We start from the raw sequence: 18589 nt of genomic DNA on the forward strand, positions 1-18589 counted from the left end.
GGCACTTGTCTTTCTCTGACGGGCTTATTTTATTTAATGCTCTCTAGGTCCATCCATGCTGTTGCAAAAGGTAAGATTTTCTTCCTTTTTACGGCCGGTAGTATGCCAGCGTGTGAATGCACCACAGCTGTTTATCCTCTCCTCTGCTGATGGCACTTGGGCTGCCTCCAGATCTTGACTTCGGTAAATGGTGCTGCAGTGAACACCGGAGTGCATCTGTTCTTTCAGATTCCTTCGGGTAAATTCTCAGAAGTGGGATCGCTGGGTCATAAGGCAGTTCCATTTTTAATTTTTTGAGTTGACTCCCTACTGCTTCCCACAGTGGCTGCACCGGTCTGCATTCCCACCAGCAGTGCACGAGGTTTTCCTTTTCTCCACACGCTCGCCAACAAACCTATTTTAGCCCACACTCACCTATCAACATCAAGAATTCGATAGCCTTGAATAGGAGCTTCCTCCTTCTGTGATTCTGTTTGACCCCTAGTAAGAGCTCTTGGATGGTGCCTGTTATAGTTAGTATATACAAAACCTCTCCCTTCCTTGGTATCCTGGTTCTGACCCATCTTGATTGGATCACAGAACTTCAAGTGACTTCTTCAGAAAGAATATGGGGTGGTATGTAATTTGCATCTTTGCATATCCAAACCTGTCTTTCTCTTACGATCACCCATGAGTCATCCTTTGGCTGAGAACAGAGTTCTAGATTCCCTCAGAATCCGGTCAATTCGAGCATTTGGAAACTGTAGAGGAAAGCCTTTATGTTAGTCCTCAATGCACAGTCTTTTGTTTTTGTTTGGAAGTGTGTAGGGTTTTTTCTTCATCTTTGTGACGACATGGAGGGACCTGGAGGACATTACGCTAAGTGAAATAAGCCAGACACAGAAAGACAACCACAGTGTGATCTCACTTATATGTGGAATTTTTAAAAAGTTGAATTCACAGAAACAGAGAGTAGGACGGTGGTTGACAGGGGCTGGCAGGTGGGGGGAAGGGGAGGTGCTGGCCACAGGGAACTAACTCGCAGGTGTAAGATGAGTGAGTTCTGCGCATCTGGTGTAGTTAATAACGCCGCAGTGCATGCTGAAATTTGCTAGGAGAGTGGATTGAGTGTTCTCACCAAAAACAAACAAGTAAGACAGGGGGAGGCGATATGTCAATCAGCAGGTTGTGGTGTCATTTCACAATATATACACCATCACGTTATATACCTCAGATACATACACTTTTTATTGGTTAATTGTACCTCGTTAAAGCTGGGGAAAAGAGAAGGAATTCACCAGGGCAGGTTTAGTTGACTGTCTTCTTTCTAAGTATTCCTGCCCAATATTTGGAGGGTCATTTAGATGTAAAGATTCAAGTCTTTCTTTAGCAAAGGAACATTTTCTGTTATTATTTATTGGATTGGATTATGGGTTCTCGCCCAAGTGAATTATTGTCTCCTGGGACTCTTAGGTCTCTCCTCATATTGTATATCTTATGAACGTTGGAGACATGCATGCATTGTGACCCTGCAATCCCACTCCCATTTCTATGCCCACTTGAAATGCATGTGCAAAAGTGTCAAAGGAAAATTCCCAACAATCTCAAACCTTAAACAGCCCAGAGGCCAGCCAGCACCAGTGTGGATAAATAAACGGTGGCATATTCATGACATAAAATAAGGTAACAATGAAAATGAATCGATTTCATGGAACAAGATGGGTTAATGTCGCAAACGTAATGTTGAAGGAACGAACCAAGTGCAGAAGAATGCAGATGGCAAGATTCCATCAAGATTCCATGGAATTCAGAAAGCAAGGACAACCAAACGGTAGTGTTTGGGGATACGAGCTTTAGTGGTAAAACTAAAAAAAAAAAAAAAAAAAGACATCAGGGAAGTGACTTGCATAAAAACCAGGAAGTGGCCGCTTTATCAAAGAGGGGTGGTGACTGAGAGATGAGGAGGCCTCTGGGCACTGGTAATATTCCATGTCTTGAACTGGGCATATGGGTGTGCACTTTGGCATCAGCCATTGAGCTGTACATTTCTGTTTTTCCCCTGTCTGTAGTTGGTCTCTCTCTCCTCTCTCTCTCTCTCTCTCCTCTCTCTCTCTCTCTCCTCTCTCTCTTCTCTCTCTCTCTCTCTCTCTCTTACACACACACACACACACACAGTTACAAAAAGAAAAAAGGGGATGGTTAGATGCACTGCGATACATTTAACTACGGCATGTGAGGTGCCGAGGAGCAGTTTCTAAGAAGGAAGTGCTGTATGCACAGTGACACAGAGTTTGTGAGGACACTGACCATTGAGTGGGCCAGCGTTTGAAGACAGTATGGAAATCCCACCCTAATAACACTCAAAAACTTCACCAGTAACAGGTAGATGATGTTCATAAGAATGTGTCCATCCCTAGTCGGTTTGGCTCAGTGGATAGAGCGTCAGCCTGGGGACTGAAGGGTCCCGGGTTCGATTCCGGTCAAGGGCACATACCTGGTTGCAGGCTTGTGCAGGTGGCAACCAATCGATGTGTTTCTCTCACATCGTTATTTCTCTCTGTCTTTCTCTCTCTCTTCCACTCTCTCTAAAAATCAATGGAAAGTATCCTCGGGTGAGTTTTTTTTTTTTAAAGAACTATGTCACCGAAACCGGTTTGGCTCAGTGGATAGAGCGTCAGTCTGCGGACTGGGGGGTCCCAGGTTCGATTCCGGTCAAGGGCATGTACATTGGTTGCGGGCACATCCCTGGTGGGGGGTGTGCAGGAGGCAGCTGGTCGATGTTTCTCTCTCATCGATGTTTCTAGCTCTCTGTCCTTCTCCTTTCCTCTCTGTAAAAAGTCAATAAAATATATTAAAAAAAAAAAAAGAACTGTGTCCATTTCTGAGTGTGTTTAGTTACCTGATCTAAGAATGATATTGTTCTTATTTATTTGGTTCATCAAATCTTTAAGACTTAAAAGCATGGCAATGGCCGAGCAGCTGCTAGGAACTCGGGGAAGCTGCGGGGAAATGCTGCTGAAGCCTTGAGGAGGGAAACAGACGCAGCAATGGAGAGGACACCCGGAAGACAGCCGAGGGACCACAGGACGGGGGCACGGTCACGTGAAGAACCGGATGTGAGCGACTGCCCGGGTGTGACCGTCACGGGAGCGCTGGGCGCGAAGCTCAGGCTTGTCCTCGCGCAGCCCGTCGGCTCACCGTGCTTCCTGCCCACGAAGCTTGCCTTCCCCGCGGGTGTCGGTGGATCACAGGGACACGGGACGAATGACAGGAAGCCAGCCCATCGTCCCATCGCGACGCGCCCCGAGCCATCCACCCCACCCGCAGGAATGGCTTCAAACCCCGCAGCAGGACAATTGTGACGAAACGTCCCCGCTCCAGCCACATCTCCTCACGTGATCCTCCCAGCGTCCCGACCCTGGAGCTGCTCCCAGGACTCCCAGCTCGCCGGTGAGGAAGGCGAGACCGGCCCGGCCTCCCCACGCCCCTGGCTAACGTGGGGGGCCCTTCCCTTCGCCGCCTCCCACCGCTTCCTCCCGGGTGTGTGTGTTTACCGATTTGCCTTTGTGTTTATGGTCACCTCCCCACTAGAACACAAGCTCCGGGAGCAGAGGGACTCGAACTGTTCCCGGTCACATCCCCGGAGAAACCCATGCCTGCACGCAGTAGGCACTCAACAAAATGTGCAGCAGGCACCGAGCAGACGAACTTAATGCTGCTCTCTCGCAAGTTTAATGTCGCACCCAAAGTGGCCAACGTAGTTACTTGCATTTATAATGAATTATGTAAATAAATATATTAAATAGGACATTAACACCAAGAACGATGTACGTTATCTTTATATAGTTTATCACATGCTGACTATGTACCATGCACTGCTGGGCACGAGTGATAAAAATTACTCTTATCTTTAGGAGCTTGTGTGTGTGTGTGTGTGTGTGTGTGTGTGTGTGTGTAAGAGAATACAGGCAAGTACACAGGGTCACCAACTGTGTAATAAACAGCGTGGCGGAGGTCACACAGGTGCTGGTGGCCTGGAGGAGGGGCAGGTAATCTGAGGGGTGAGGGGTGGGGGGCTGGGAAAGCTTTAGAGGAACTGAGAGCGTAGCTGAGTTAGGAAGGACGTAACTACAAAGGAAAGGGGAACAGCTCATCCAAGGCAGGGAAGTGGGGTGCTTTGGGGGAACTTCAGGGCTGTGGGTGTGGCTGTGGGTGCGAGCAGGGGTGCGCTGAGAGATTAAGCAGGATCTGTCTGGGAAAGAGCCAGACAGATGACCTTGACTTTCACGGGGTATCACGTCACCGCGTCTGCTCTAGTCCCCAATGTGTACTCCCGCACAGTGCCGGCTGACGGCGGGGCCTCCAGGAGCGTTGGCTGAGCCAGTAAGTGAGCGAGTGAGCGAGTAAGTGAGTGAGTGAGCGAGCGAGTGAGTGAGTGAGTGAGTGAGTGAGTGAGTGAGTGAGCGAGCGAGTAAGTGAGTGAGTGAGTGAGCGAGTGAGCGAGCGAGTGAGTGAGCGAGTGAGTGAGTGAGTGAGTGAGCGAGCGAGTGAGCGAGCGAGTGAGTGAGCGAGCGAGCCAGTGAGTGAGTGAGTGAGCGAGCGAGTGAGTGAGCGAGTGAGTGAGTGAGTGAGTGAGTGAGTGAGTGAGTGAGTGAGTGAGTAAGTGAGTGAGTGAGTGAGCGAGTGAGTGAGTGAGTGAGCGAGTGAGTGAGTGAGCGAGTGAGTGAGTGAGCGAGCGAGTGAGTGAGTGAGCGAGCGAGTGAGTGAGTGAGCGAGCGAGCGAGTGAGTGAGTGAGCGAGTGAGTGAGTGAGTGAGTGAGTGAGTGAGTGAGCGAGCGAGTGAGTGAGTGAGTGAGCGAGTGAGTGAGTGAGCGAGTGAGTGAGCGAGTGAGTGAGCGAGCGAGTGAGTGAGTGAGCGAGTGAGTGAGTGAGTGAGCGAGTGAGTGAGTGAGTGAGTGAGCGAGTGAGCGAGTGAGTGAGTGAGCGAGTAAGTGAGTGAGTGAGCGAGTGAGTGAGCGAGCGAGTGAGCGAGCGAGTAAGTGAGTGAGCGAGTAAGTGAGTGAGCGAGTGAGCGAGTAAGTGAGTGAGTGAGCGAGTGAGTGAGTAAGTGAGCGAGTGAGTAAGTAAGTGAGTGAGTGAGCGAGTAAGTGAGTGAGTGAGCGAGTGAGTGAGTAAGTGAGCGAGTGAGTGAGTAAGTGAGCAAGTGAGCGAGTGAGTAAGTGAGTGAGTGAGCGAGTAAGTGAGCGAGTGAGTGAGTAAGTGAGTGAGTGAGTGATTAAGTGAGTGAGTGAGCGAGTAAGTGAGTAAGTGAGCGAGTGAGTGAGTGAGTGAGCGAGTGAGTGAGTGAGTGAGTGAGTGAGTGAGTGAGCGAGTAAGTGAGTGAGCGAGTGAGTGAGTGAGCGAGTGAGTGAGTGAGTGAGCGAGTGAGTGAGTGAGTGAGCGAGCGAGTGAGTGAGCGAGCGAGCGAGTGAGTGAGTGAGTGAGTGAGCGAGCGAGTGAGTGAGCGAGTGAGTGAGTGAGCGAGCGAGTGAGTGAGCGAGTGAGCGAGCGAGCGAGTGAGTGAGTGAGTGAGTGAGTGAGTGAGTGAGTGAGTGAGCGAGCGAGTGAGCGAGTGAGTGAGTGAGTGAGCGAGTGAGTGAGTGAGTGAGTGAGCGAGTGAGTGAGTGAGTGAGTGAGCGAGCGAGTAAGTGAGTGAGCGAGTGAGTGAGTGAGCGAGTGAGTGAGCGAGCGAGTGAGCGAGCGAGTGAGTGAGCGAGCGAGTGAGTGAGCGAGTGAGTGAGTGAGTGAGTGAGCGAGGGAGCGAGTGAGTGAACCAGCGGCAGGGCCTCCAGAAGCGTTGGCTGAGCGAGTAAGTGAGTGAGTGAGCGAGTGAGTGAGTGAGCGAGCGAGTGAGTGAGTGAGTGAGCGAGTGAGTGAGTGAGTGAGTGAGCGAGTGAGTGAGTGAGTGAGTGAGCGAGCGAGTAAGTGAGTGAGCGAGTGAGTGAGTGAGCGAGTGAGTGAGCGAGCGAGTGAGTGAGCGAGTGAGTGAGTGAGCGAGTGAGTGAGCGAGTGAGTGAGTGAGTGAGTGAGCGAGCGAGTAAGTGAGTGAGTGAGTGAGTGAGCGAGTGAGTGAGTGAGTGAGCGAGTGAGTGAACCAGCGGCAGGGCCTCCAGAAGCGTTGGCTGAGCGAGTAAGTGAGTGAGTGAGTAAGTGAGTGAGCGAGTAAGTGAGTGAGCGAGTAAGTGAGTGAGTGAGTGAGTGAGTAGGTGAGCGAGTGAGCGAGTGAGCGAGTGAGTGGATGGATGGATGGGTGTCACCCTGCGAGAGTCCTTGCTCCGGGAACCAGTGGGAGTTTTAGGTAGGGAAGGAGCTGGTGGGGTTGGTGTAGGAGGAGGCCCACGCTGGGAGCCCCCGTCGGGGAGGGGAGGTTGTGGGAGTGCCTTGAGGAGCCCTGCAGTGAGGTGGGTCAGAGGAGGGGATGGATTTGAGATCTGCCTGGTGGCTGACTGCATGGGAGTGAGAAGTGGGATCGAGCCTAGGAGGGCTGCTGATTTCTGGCATCCGCTGCGTCACTCACAGGCTGGGGCTGGGCGAGGCGTGACGCACGGGGAGAGACTGGGCCAGCTGCGTGCCTGGACCTGCGCTGCGCTGGGAACACCTGGGAGAGCTGTCTAACCGCTGGCTGAGATGTGGGCCTGGAGCCAGGTAGAGAGGCCTGGGCTGCAGATACGGGTGCAGCAGGGCCTGGGGGTGCATGGAGCCATGAGCAGGAACTGGGAGCTCAGGGAGGGAGCCTTCAGGCTGGACCTGGAGGCCAGAGAGAGGAAGAAGCAGAGGTGATCGCACGCTGCTGGCGATGGTGGTGGGGCCAGAATTAATGGTAGAAGGCCCGAGAAATCACTCGGTTTGGCCCTGCCAAGGCATTAGAGAGGAGCTAAATGTTGGACCAAATATGTCAGGCTCATTTTTAAGTTGATAGTTTTGCATGGCCCGCAAATCCTATATAATAAAGAGGTAATATGCAAATTGACCATCACTCCAACACACAAGATGGCCGCCCCCATGTGGTCAAAGATGGCCACCCCCATGTGAACACAAGATGGCTGCCACAAGATGGCCGACAGGGGAGGGCAGTTGGGGGGGACCAGGTCTGCAGGGGAAGGCAGTTAGGGGCAATCAGACCGGCAGGGGAGCAGTTAGGCGTCGATCAGGCTGGCAGAGGAGTGGTTAGGGGGTGATCAGGCTGGCAGGCAGAAGCGGTTAGGGGCAATCAGGCAGGCAGGCAGGCAGGCAGGCGAGCAGTTGGGAGCCAGCAGCCCTGGATTGTGAGAGGGATGTCTGACTGCCCATTTAGGCCCCATCCCACTAGATGTTTATAACATCACTAGAGGCCCGGTTCAAGGAACCCGTACCACCTGCGAGAGGACCTTGCCATTGAGCGTATGGCAGCGTGCAAGCCTGCCTGCAGGATTGAGAGGGGGAAGGGAAAATCCAGGATGGAAGGAGGGGGCCCTGTGCTCAGGCAGCGGCTGGAGCCAGGCAGGCTGGGTACTGGGGCACCCTTCTCAGGGGCTGCCCTTGCCTGGGCGAGACGCAGGAGGGGGCTTCCGGGAGCCAGCGGGAGGGGCAGTTCCTGTCTTTCAGTCACTTCCCGCCACCTGCCATGAACTGTGATGGCCAGGTACGTGCTGCACCTGCATTTCTGCTGTCACTCGCCCTGCCCGCCCAGCCTAAGGGGCGTGAACCGTCAGCTGTGCGGGGTGGGAGGCTGGGGGGGCGGGCACCGCCTCCTGGCCGTGGGCGGCTACCTGTCTAGACACAGTACACGCTGTGTTTGGCACCGGTTCCCACAGACTCGCCCCCCATCGCTCCCGTTCCTCCTCCTGGAGCCTCGGACCGCTCGCCCTGCCCGGGGGGTTCGGTCAGTTTCTCGGGTCCTGAGGACACAGGGTCCCTGCTGCCGGGGTCTCCGTTTCCCCGGTTCTGATGCCAATCTGAGGCCTGCTCGGCACGGAGGGTGCCCCCCGGGAAAACTGCGGAGACCTCGGAGCCAGAAACCATTCTGTCGGGGCGAGCGGAGGGCGCGGCCCGAAGCGCGGGGCAAGGCCCTGGGCCGACGCCCTCTGGGTTCTGGGGAAGAAGGGGGACGTGTGGACTGAACCGCCCGGAACGAGGCGCAGCAGCCCTTCCTCGGGGGGATGAGCCAGGGTTAGTGACGTCAGAGGTTTGTCAGCTCATGGCCGTGCTGCCGATGGATCGTAAGGGAGCAGGTAGCACGCAGAACGACGTGCTCAGAGCTCACAACCCTGAGCTCACACACGAGGCGTCCAGAGCGAGGCCCAGGTGTCGCGGGGGCTCTGTTTGGACTGTGGGATTATGGGCATTTTTTCTGTTTCCCTCGTTTTCTGTGGTGACGTTTCACAGTGGAAAATGCACACGGTGACATGTGAAAACCCTGAACCCTCATCTGACAGCCCCTGTGTTCTCAGGGACCTACAGCGGCTGTGTCGCTCCGCCCGCCTCCCCCTCCGTGGCCGTGGCCGTGGCCGTGGCCGTGGCCGGGGCCAGGCTGGGGTGTTTCTCTTGATCAGGGAGGTTCCCAGGCCCGAGCCTCCAGGTGGGGCCTCCGCTGGGAGCCCTCCCTGGGTGGGGCAGGCAGGTGCCCTTCTGGATTGTTGGCCTTTAAAGTGTACAAACACCGTGAAACACAGGTTACAGCCCAGCACACAGAGGCTCCTGAGGCCACGGACACCGGCCCCGCCCGGGAGAGGCTCGCGGGGCCACTGGGCTGGGCACGGCGCCAGGAGTGGACTTCCAGGCCACGGGGAAACAACGTCCTTAAAGACGGGGCAGGGGGGTCGTGGGGTGTCCCCTCGGGAAACAGCAGCGGCCGCTGGCAGATGGCTGGCCGGATGCAGGGCCTGTCTCCCGTGCCCAGGAGGCCGCCCACAGGAGCAGGGGGGGGCCTGGGGAGGGTGCTGGCACACAGTGCAGGGGGCTCAGCTACGGGACGACAGCCAGCGTGGGTAGGGGGCGCTCTGCAGGATGAAGCACTGGGGACAATACACCAGCGACGAGGCCGCGTCACCGAGCTGCGTGGCTGTGGCACCGGCACGGAGCATGCCCCCTCCTTCCGCCGGGCCAGGAGGGAGAGGCCAGCGTTTACCCTCCAACTCCCCGGAATGTTTCTTTTCCAGGCCCCTGAGGGGCCCTGCGGGAGGGCACGTGGGGACAGAATAGCCGAGACCTGTGTCCCAACTGGAACCCAAGGCCCAAGCTTGAGGCTTCACGTGGGGACCGACAGGCGCACATCACACCCCACCCTCCAGACAAGGGCCCTACCTTGTCCTGCCCACGGACAGTGAGCCCCTCGGTCGTCCAGGCATCGGGCATCGGGCATCATAGCAGGGCAGGAGCCTAGGCCATGAGACCCAGCTCTGCTCACCCAGACCCCCGACCCAGCCCTGCTCACCCAGCCCTGCTCACCCAGCCCCCTCACCCAGCCCTGCTCACCCAGACCCCCGACCCAGCCCTGCTCACCCAGCCCCCTCACCCAGCACCCCCACCCAGCCCCCTCACCCAGCCCTCCTGACCCAGCCCCCTCACCCAGCCCCCTCACCCAGCCCCCTCACCAGCCCCCTCACCCAGCCCCACCCGGCAGGGGACGATCTGCTGTGTCTAAGGTGCTCTGTCTCCGGCCAATTCTGTGATCCCCCAAACGCCATCTGAACCAGTTCACTTGCGTCTGCAGCTCCAGAGCCCGTTTCTGTTGCTTGGAGCCAAGGACCCTGACTCCACTCTGGATCCCAGTGCTCGGTCGGTTTCCTGCCGGCACCTCGGCTCAGCTCACCCCTGGGCCCCTGGGCGTCTCTGCCCTCTCGCACGGGCTCTTCCCGTCTCTGGGACAGCCCCCCGCCACGCCAGCCCTTTCCTCCCCTCGGCCAGGTGCCCTCCCCCCCCCCATCTGTGGGCACGTCTCACCTCCCAGGGGCCCATGGCTTCAGCCGCCCGGACACTGTTTCCCTCCAGACCCCGAGAGGAGCCGGTGTTCCATCAGACGGACATCCGGCGTTGCCGCTACCAACACTCTCAGAGCCCGCGCAGCCGTGGCCCGTGGCCCGGTGTGCAGAGGGATGTGCCCTTCAGGGAAGTTACCGCCACATCCTCAGCTTCTCCCACGCTCCTTGCTGAGTGATCGATCAATCCCAGAGGCAGAGGCCTTGCTGCCTGCTTTTGTTTAGAGAGAGAGTGAAAGGGAAGGGGGGAAACAGAGAGAGAAACAGCGATATGAGAGCGACACATCGATTGGCTGCCTCCTGCACAAGCCCCGATCAGGGCCAGGGATTGAGCCTGCAACCTACATACGTGTCCTGGACTGGAATCGAACCCTGGACCCTTCAGTCCGCAGGCTGACGCTCTATCCACTGAGCCAAACTGGCTAGGTCAAGTCTCACTGCCCTCTTCAAGTTAAGAGGAAATGCAGGCTGGGAGTTTAAACTGTCCGCCTGGCACTCGCCACCCTCCAGCTCCGGGCCCACCTTTGTCACGTTAATCCCTGTGATTCTTTTACAGAAATTTTTCTTCCCGTCAAACTTAGTTCCTAAGGTCGCCATTCTCGACCCAACCCAACAACTTGTGTTTATTCTCGCATCTCAGGCCTCCTTCCCTTTACCTAAATGTTATCCACTCTTTACCCTCCAGCTCAAACCCCACCTTCCCCGCGAAACATCCCAACCATCCCGCCCCAAGGAAGTTCTCTGTGGGAACTGTTTTCTTTTTCTTTCTTTTTTTAAAAAATATATTTTATTGATTTTTTACAGAGAGGAAGGGAGAGGAATAGAGAGTTAGAAACATCGATGAGAGAGAAACATCAATCAGCTGCCTCCTGCACACCTCCTACTGGGAATGTGCCCACAACCAAGGTATATGCCCTTGACCAGAATTGAACCTGGGACCCTTGAGTCCTCAGGCCGACGCTCTATCCACTGAGCCAAACCGGTCAGGGCGGGAACTGTTTTCTGAACTCTTTATTAGGCATTTAATCACTGTAATTTTACACATTTTCTATTTTTTAGAATTGAGACTTAAATCCTGTTAGTCAATAAAAAAGTATTAAAAAAAAAAATACAGGGCGGTGTGGGGGCAGTTGGTGACCAGGAATAGGCTAGGAAAAGGAAGTGGAGTGTGCATCGGGCAGAGGGCAAAGGGCAAAGGGCAGGAGGGAAATGCTTACAGAGTTCGAGACCTGCCGACAGGCCGACAGGACGGTGTGTGTGCCGAGGAGTGGCCGGTGGAGGCAGACAGGGGCCCCAGCGAAGCAAGGGCCTTGCTCCCAAACTCCTGGGCGGGGTCTGGACTTGACCCTGAGGGCGTGGGGAGCTGGGAAGCACTGGGGCTGTGGAGAGAGGGATTTGCATTTGCATTTGCATTGGCATCGGTCCTGGGGGTCCTGGCTTGTTCCCTCTGAGGCTCTACCCATCTCTGGCTCTAACCACGGCCCCACTGCCGTCCAGGCCCACGGCTCTGCTCTCCAAGCCCAGAGCTGGTCTTCTCAGCCGCAGACAAACCGGCTGTGGCTGCACCCGGCGTCCTTTCCCACCACGGAGCCATCAGTAACAGGAGGAATTCTCCCGTCCGGTTGCTGTCTAATGTCACCCGGCACGTTACTGGTGACCGAGGAGCGGGCGTCCTGCTCGGGCCTGAGGGCCGCCTCCCGGAGACTCTGACCCATTTGGAGCGGAGGGGAAAAGAAAACAACGAAAAGCTTCGTAAGTGACCCGTCCCTGCCAATGCCAGCCCTCTGTGGGCAGCAGGTCACAGCAGCACCGTGCGCGGTGACTCGCTGTCCCAGCCGCCACGCTCTCCAGAGGCGCATCGGGCCGCTGGTCAGTAACGGTTCCTCCGGTTTAATAACAAGGTCAGGAGCTAACCTCCCAACATATTTCCGCAGTCACCTCAGGTCTCAGGAAACCCAGGCCGAAAAAGTGCAAGGTTTATTGTGGGAGGCATCGCCTAATAGTCCCAATAATTGTAATTGCATGTAAGGAATCTTTTATTCTTTTCTTTTTTAAAAAGATATATTTTTATTGATTTCAGAGGGGAAGGGAGCGGGAGAGAGAGGTAGAAATATCAATGATGAGAGAGAATCATTGATCAGCTGCCTCCTGCACGCCCCCCACTGGGGATGGAGCCAGCAACCTGGGCCTGTGCCCTGACCGGGAGTCGAACCGGGGACCCTTCAGTCCGCTGGCCGACACTATCCACTGAGCTAACCCAGCTAGGGCAGGAATCTTTTTTTATTTTTTGCAGCATAGATAGGTGCTGCTATTGTTGCCATTATGTTTATTTAAAAAAACGATGGGCCGTTTGAAAAAACAGATGTCCGATGATCTAATATGACATCCTGATTGAACCCGCCCTCACTGCCGCAGGCCACGTGCTTCCTGGGTGTCCTCGGCGGGAATCCCCTGGGCCTCCTGCACGCTGACCTCCTGCCAGCTCCCTCCTCAGGGGAGGGACAGCCCCTCGAGTTCACACCCACCGAGGCCGCAGCTCCTCTGCTCCAGGCAGACTTGCCCAGAGCTGGCGGCGGCTGCGTCACTATTGGGCGTAATCCACGCCGATGGGCTTCCCTCCCGTCACCAAATGTCTAGTCACCCTGCCTGGTGTATGGAGGGCATGTCCCCGGGGGAATCGACCGGGCCACGTGGGTGGGGGATCGCACGGAGGCCGGGCTTTGACGTGACGCTTGTATGTGGACCTTCCCGGGAAGTGCTGACACCCGCCCCTCGGCATTCCTTCCTGAGGTGGCAGGTCGCCTGGCCGGGGGATGCCACACAGACCTCGGGACTTCCGCCTCCCTCTTTTTGGTTAAAGTCCTGAATAGGGAGGTTACTTAGAGCAACCTTCCTCACGAGATTACAATCTCGCTACGAAAACCTGTGCAGAAAAGACATCGGGAGGAAAGACGAGGAATGCGTTGGGTCCTCACGCAGCTTGATGGACTAGCAGCGGAGGAAATGCCAGCGAGGGTGGGACCAGAACAAAAGGAATGTTGTTTCTGGAGAAGACACCCAGGAGCCACCTCTGACCTTTGCCCCACGAGCTCCCTCCACCGCCCAGTCCCCGGACCCTGCAGACTCCGTCTCCTGACCCGAGACCTTCAGTCTCACGAGCCCCGCCCCCGCCGTGGCCTTGGCGATGCCCTGGGAGCTGGTCCCTGCCGCCAGCTGCCCCTCGGGATCCGCTCCGGCGGGAGGTGCACCCTGCGGGCCTCCCCAGAGGGAAGGGCTTCCTGGTGGGTTCGGCCGGGTGCCCGCACCGCCTGGTTCAGGGCCCGGGAAGCCTGGCCCCCCGGGAGGCCCTGCAGATGCTGGTTCCTCCTTCCGAGCCCCCCCCCCCCCCGGCCCCCCCCCCGCCAGCCCAGGGCCTTTGTTCCCTGTGGAGAGAACACAGAAAGCTGTTAACTGCCTCCCACATAATGGACATTGAACACTAAGAACTCCGGGGAGTCCACCATGGGCTGCTGGGGACACTATAATAACGTGAAAAGAAAAACAAACCAACTCCTCCAACACGGGCGGTGCAGGAAGTATTTTGTCTTTTTAAAGTCATAAAGTTACAAAATATATTAGGCATTCCTTTTACAGTGGTAAGGACATCTCCTACAAACATCCCATAATTTTTTTTGCAAGGGAGGGCAGACAAGGGTGAGGGTACGGAATGTCCCATGTAGGTAAAGTCTGCTTTACCTTTTTTTTTTTCTTCTTATGAGTAGAGCCCAAATTCGAGCCCCCCACCCCCAAAGAACATTTAATTGATCAACATTAGATTTCTGAGTAATCAAATCTTAAACATAACCATGTTAAGTGTTTTGGAGACCCTAAGTTACAGTCATTTTTTTCATGTGTAACTGAAACTTCATACTCTTTGACCAATACCTCCCCACTTCTTCCCCAGCTCCTGCCAGCCACCATTCCACGCTCTGCTTCTGAGTCTGACTCTTCTAGACGCCTCATGTAAGTGGATGTACATACACACACATACATACATATGTCATGTGTAAGCATTGTATGTATGTTATATCCAGGCTTCCTCTGTGTCTGGCTTATTTCACTTACACAATGTCCTCAGGTTTATCCATGTTGTCACAAATGGCAAGATTTCCTTCTTTGTAAAGGTTGAATGATATTCCATTGTGCCACATTTTGGAAATAGATTTTCTTCTTTTTTTAAAAATATATTTTTATTGATTTCAGAGAGGAAGGAAGAGGGAGAGAGAGATAGAAACATCCATGATGAGTGAGAATCATGGATGGACTGCCTCCTGCAAGTCCCCCACTGGGGATCCAGCCCACAACCTGGACATGTGCCCCTGACTGGAATTGAACCTGGGACCTTTCAGTTCGCAGGCCGACGCTCTATCCACTGAGCCGAACTGGCTAGGGGAAATAGATTTTCTCTCTGTGCCCAGGAACACTGATTGCCTCCTGTCTTGGCTATTGTGAATAATGCGTCATGAACATGGGCGCGCAGATACCACTTTGAGCTCTTGGTTTCACTTCTTTTAGCTAGGTAGCCGGAAGGGGAATTGCGGGGTCCTGAGGTCGCTGGACTTTCAACTTTTTCAGGAGCCTCCACACTGTTTTGCATGGCGGCTGCACCGATTTACATTCCCAGCAACAACGCACCAGGGTTCCTTTTCTCCACATCTTCTCCAACGCTCGGTATTCCTTGACTTTTTGATAATGCCGATCTTAACATGATCAGTGGCGTTGAGCGTCTTTGCCTTCTTGGGAGAAATTCCGTTCCTTTGCCCATTTTAAATCGGGCTACTCATTTATTTAGCTAGCAAATTGTCTGAGCTGCTTATACGTATGTTTTGGATATTATCCCTTCTCAGATATGTGGTTTGCAAATATTTTCTCCCATCCTGTAGGCGGCCTCTCCATGGTGTTGATCACGTCCATTGTCGTGCAGAAGCTTTTTAGTTTGATGCAATCCCACTTTTCATTGTTGCTTTTTCTGCCGATGCTCCTGGTGTCATATCAAGACCATTGCTATCAAGGCCAATGTGAAGAAGCTTTTCCCGTTTTGTTTTGTTTTTCTTCTCGGAGTTTTATGGTTTCAGTTCCTATGTGTAAGGCTTTAATCCATTTTGAGTTGGTTTTTGCCTGTGGAATATGATCAAGTTTCATTCTTTTGCATGTGGACATCCCGTTTTCCCGACACCATTTATTGAAGAGACTAACGTTTCTTCATTGTGTAGTCTCAGCAACCTTGTCAAAGAGCAGCTGACTGTCTGTGCTCGAGTTCATTTCTGGGCTCTCTGTGCTGTCGCGTTGGTCCGAAGGCCTGTTGTTATGCCAGTGCTATACTCTTTTGATTACTGTAGCTTTGCAGCATAGTTTGAAATCAGGAGGTGGGATGCCTCCAGCCTTTGGCTATTCCGGGTCTTTTGTGATCCCGTGTGAATTTCATGACTTTTCCCCCACTTGTGTAAAATATGCCATTGGGATTTTGATAGGAATTGCATTGGATCTGTAGATTGCTTTGAGTACTATGGGCATTTTAACAATATGAATTCTTCCTATCCATGAACATGGGATGTCTTTCCATTTACTTGTGTCTGCTTTAATTTCTTTCATCAATGTTTTACAGTTTTCAGTGTACAGATCTTTCACTGCCTTGGTTAACTCATTCCTAAGTATCAGAATTATTTTTTTTAAATTAATACATTAAATACGGCAGTAATGTCTTATATTTCTGAGTGCTGAGTATGCATAGTATAGAATTTAAAAATCTTTTTGGTGAAGTTTGTGGTTCCAGTAGGAAGATACTAAATTTGCAGCAGCGTTCCTTGTGATCTGTTACTGATTCTTAATGGCCCCACCAGCATTCTGGGGCTGTGCTTTAAAAAGAAATGTCAAAGGGGGCAAATCAGGGTAGATGCCCTCTCTCTCCCTTCAGAAGAAATGGAAGGAGCCGGTGGGTACATACCAGATTGGGAGGGTCAGAGGTGCCGAGGTGTTATGCAATCAGGCTAATTTCCTTATGCCACCCGTCAGGTTAGAGGGAGAGGAGGGAGGTCAGATCCTCACTCATGGATGGGGATTAGGGATTAGGCTTGGCAGGCATATTATTTCCGGGTCCATATTTTCTAATTCCTAAACTGGGATGTGGTTGATAACACGAGGGGGCAGTTGAAATGGGGACCACCCTGGGAAACCTGTAACTCACTTTTCAAGGTCCAGGAATGCTTTGCTTCTTTCTGTTACTTATTTACAGTATTCTACTCTTAACTGAGGGTGAAAGTAGTTCATACTAACAGGTAACTCATATCAATGCTATACTGTTTCTCTTTGGAAGAATGGGTTATGGAGAAGTCCAAGGATGGAAAATATTAGAAGCCAGATATCACAGAAAAGGTTACCGTCCTTGCCTTCTGTGGGGGATGGAAAATAGATGAGAAATGGTGAGTCCTGGATAAGGTGACAAAGGGGACTCTATTCTCGTTTTACTTGGAAATCCACAGAATAACATCAACACCTTTAAACTGCGTGGTAGGAGAAGTGGAGGCTGGACTGAGCTGTCAGGTAGTCTGGGTCCATATTTTGTTTCTATTCTTGTTTGACCCGGGGCAGTTACATAACCTCTGCGTGCCTATATTTCGGAATCCCTAAAGTGGGGTTACTAATAGTTACTTGAAGCATCGTCAGGTACACCCAAAGGATACGGGGTCACAGGGCACATACCCACGTTGTGGGTTCGATCCCTGGTCCAGGTGCCTACGGGAGGCAACTGATGGATGTTTCTCGCATCAATGTTTCTCTCTCTGGCCTCCTCCCTTTAAAAATCAATACAACCATATGCTTGGGTAAGGACTAAAAAATAATAATAATAGGTACTTGCTTCATACCGCTGTTGAGAACTTTATGACAGACGCGTAACGGCCGTAGCGCGGTGCCTGGTACACAGTGAGCGGGAGTAAGTTGTACCCATTGTCATTACTGCGCTTTACAGGTGACAGACACTCCACTTGGAGACTTTGGGTGGGGAGCGCCCGCAGGGGCGACAGCTGCAGGGGCCTCCGCTATGGAGTGGCGCTGGGGAAAGTGCATGGAGTGAGCTGCAGGCCCAGCGCCTGCAGGACGGCGGGCAGGACGGTGGGCAGGACGGTGGGCAGGATGGCGGGTAGGGGGCGGGCAGAATGGGTGGGCAGGACGGTGGGCAGGGGGCGGGCAGGACGGGCGGGCAGGACGGTGGGCAGGGGGCGGGCAGGACGGTGGTCAGGACGGGCGGGCAGGAGGGTGGGCAGGACCGCGGGCAGGACGGTGGGCAGGACGGTGGGCAGGGGGCGGGCAGGACTGTGGGCAGGACGGCGGGCAGGGGGCGGGCAGGACGGTGGGCAGGGGGCGGGCAGGACGGTGGTCAGGACGGGCGGGCAGGATGGTGGGCAGGACCGCGGGCAGGACGGTGGGCAGGGGGCGGGCAGGACTGTGGGCAGGACAGGGCAGGCAGCGGGCGGGCAGGACGGTGGGCAGGGGGCGGGCAGGACGGTGGGCAGGGGGCGGGCAGGACGGCGGGCAGGGGGCGGGCAGGACCGTGGGCAGGGGGCGGGCAGGACGGTGGGCAGGACGGTGGGCAGGACGGCGGGCAGGGGGCGGGCAGGACGGCGGGCAGGACGGCGGGCAGGGGGCGGGCAGGACGGCGGGCAGGACGGGCGGGCAGGACGGTGGGCAGGGGGCGGGCAGGACGGTGGGCAGGACGGTGGGCAGGGGGCGGGCAGGACGGTGGGCAGGGGGCGGGCAGGACGGTGGGCAGGACAGTGGGCAGGGGGCGGGCAGGACAGTGGGCAGGGGGCGGGCAGGACGGCGGGCAGGGGGCGGGCAGGACGGTGAGCAGGGGGCGGGCAGGACGGCGGGCACGGCTGCCCCGGACTGTCAGGCTCACAGCACTCCGCCGCCGGCCCTCAATGGACGCCGGCACTGAGAAGAGTGGTCTGAGCCAAAGCATCAGCCTGCCCTTGACAGCACGTGGGTGCTGCCGGCTCACACGACAAACGGCCGTGTCGCTCCTGCGGGTGCAGGCACGGCTCTCAGCGGCGGACGTGCCCCGGCCCCCTCCGAGGCACGGCTGCCCTGGGGAGGAGGGCCCTCCCCGTCCCCGTCCCCGTCCCCTTGCTGCGGGACCCCGGCAAGGTCAGGCGGCCGGCGGGGGGCGGGCCCGACCTGCACCCGCGCCCCTGCGCCAGGGAAGGGCCCGGGAGGCCGCGTGCAGCCCCGCGAGGCCGGCGGGCCGTGGACGGGGGCGGGAATGGCAGGCCGCCCGAGCACCCCCTCCGGCCGCGGGCGCCCAGCGGGGGGCGCGCGGTGCCAGCGGGAACGTTCCGGAACCTCCGTGCGCTTCCGGGGGCGGGGACAGCCCGGATCCCGCCGCCACCCCGCCCGGAGGAGGGGAGCGCGGCTGCGGAGTCGGTTCCTCCGGGCGGGAGTCGTGGGCGAGGGGCGCGCGCGCGGAGAGAGCCCGCAGCGCACGCGCACTCGGGGCGCCGGCCCGCCCGCCCGCCACCCAGGATGAGACGGAGGGCATGGAAATTTCCAGCGGCTTTCCGGGCCGGAGGTAGCGGGCG

The sequence above is a fragment of the Eptesicus fuscus genome, chromosome 3, assembly GCF_027574615.1.
Source record: "Eptesicus fuscus isolate TK198812 chromosome 3, DD_ASM_mEF_20220401, whole genome shotgun sequence".
NCBI classification, from domain to species: domain Eukaryota; kingdom Metazoa; phylum Chordata; class Mammalia; order Chiroptera; family Vespertilionidae; genus Eptesicus; species Eptesicus fuscus.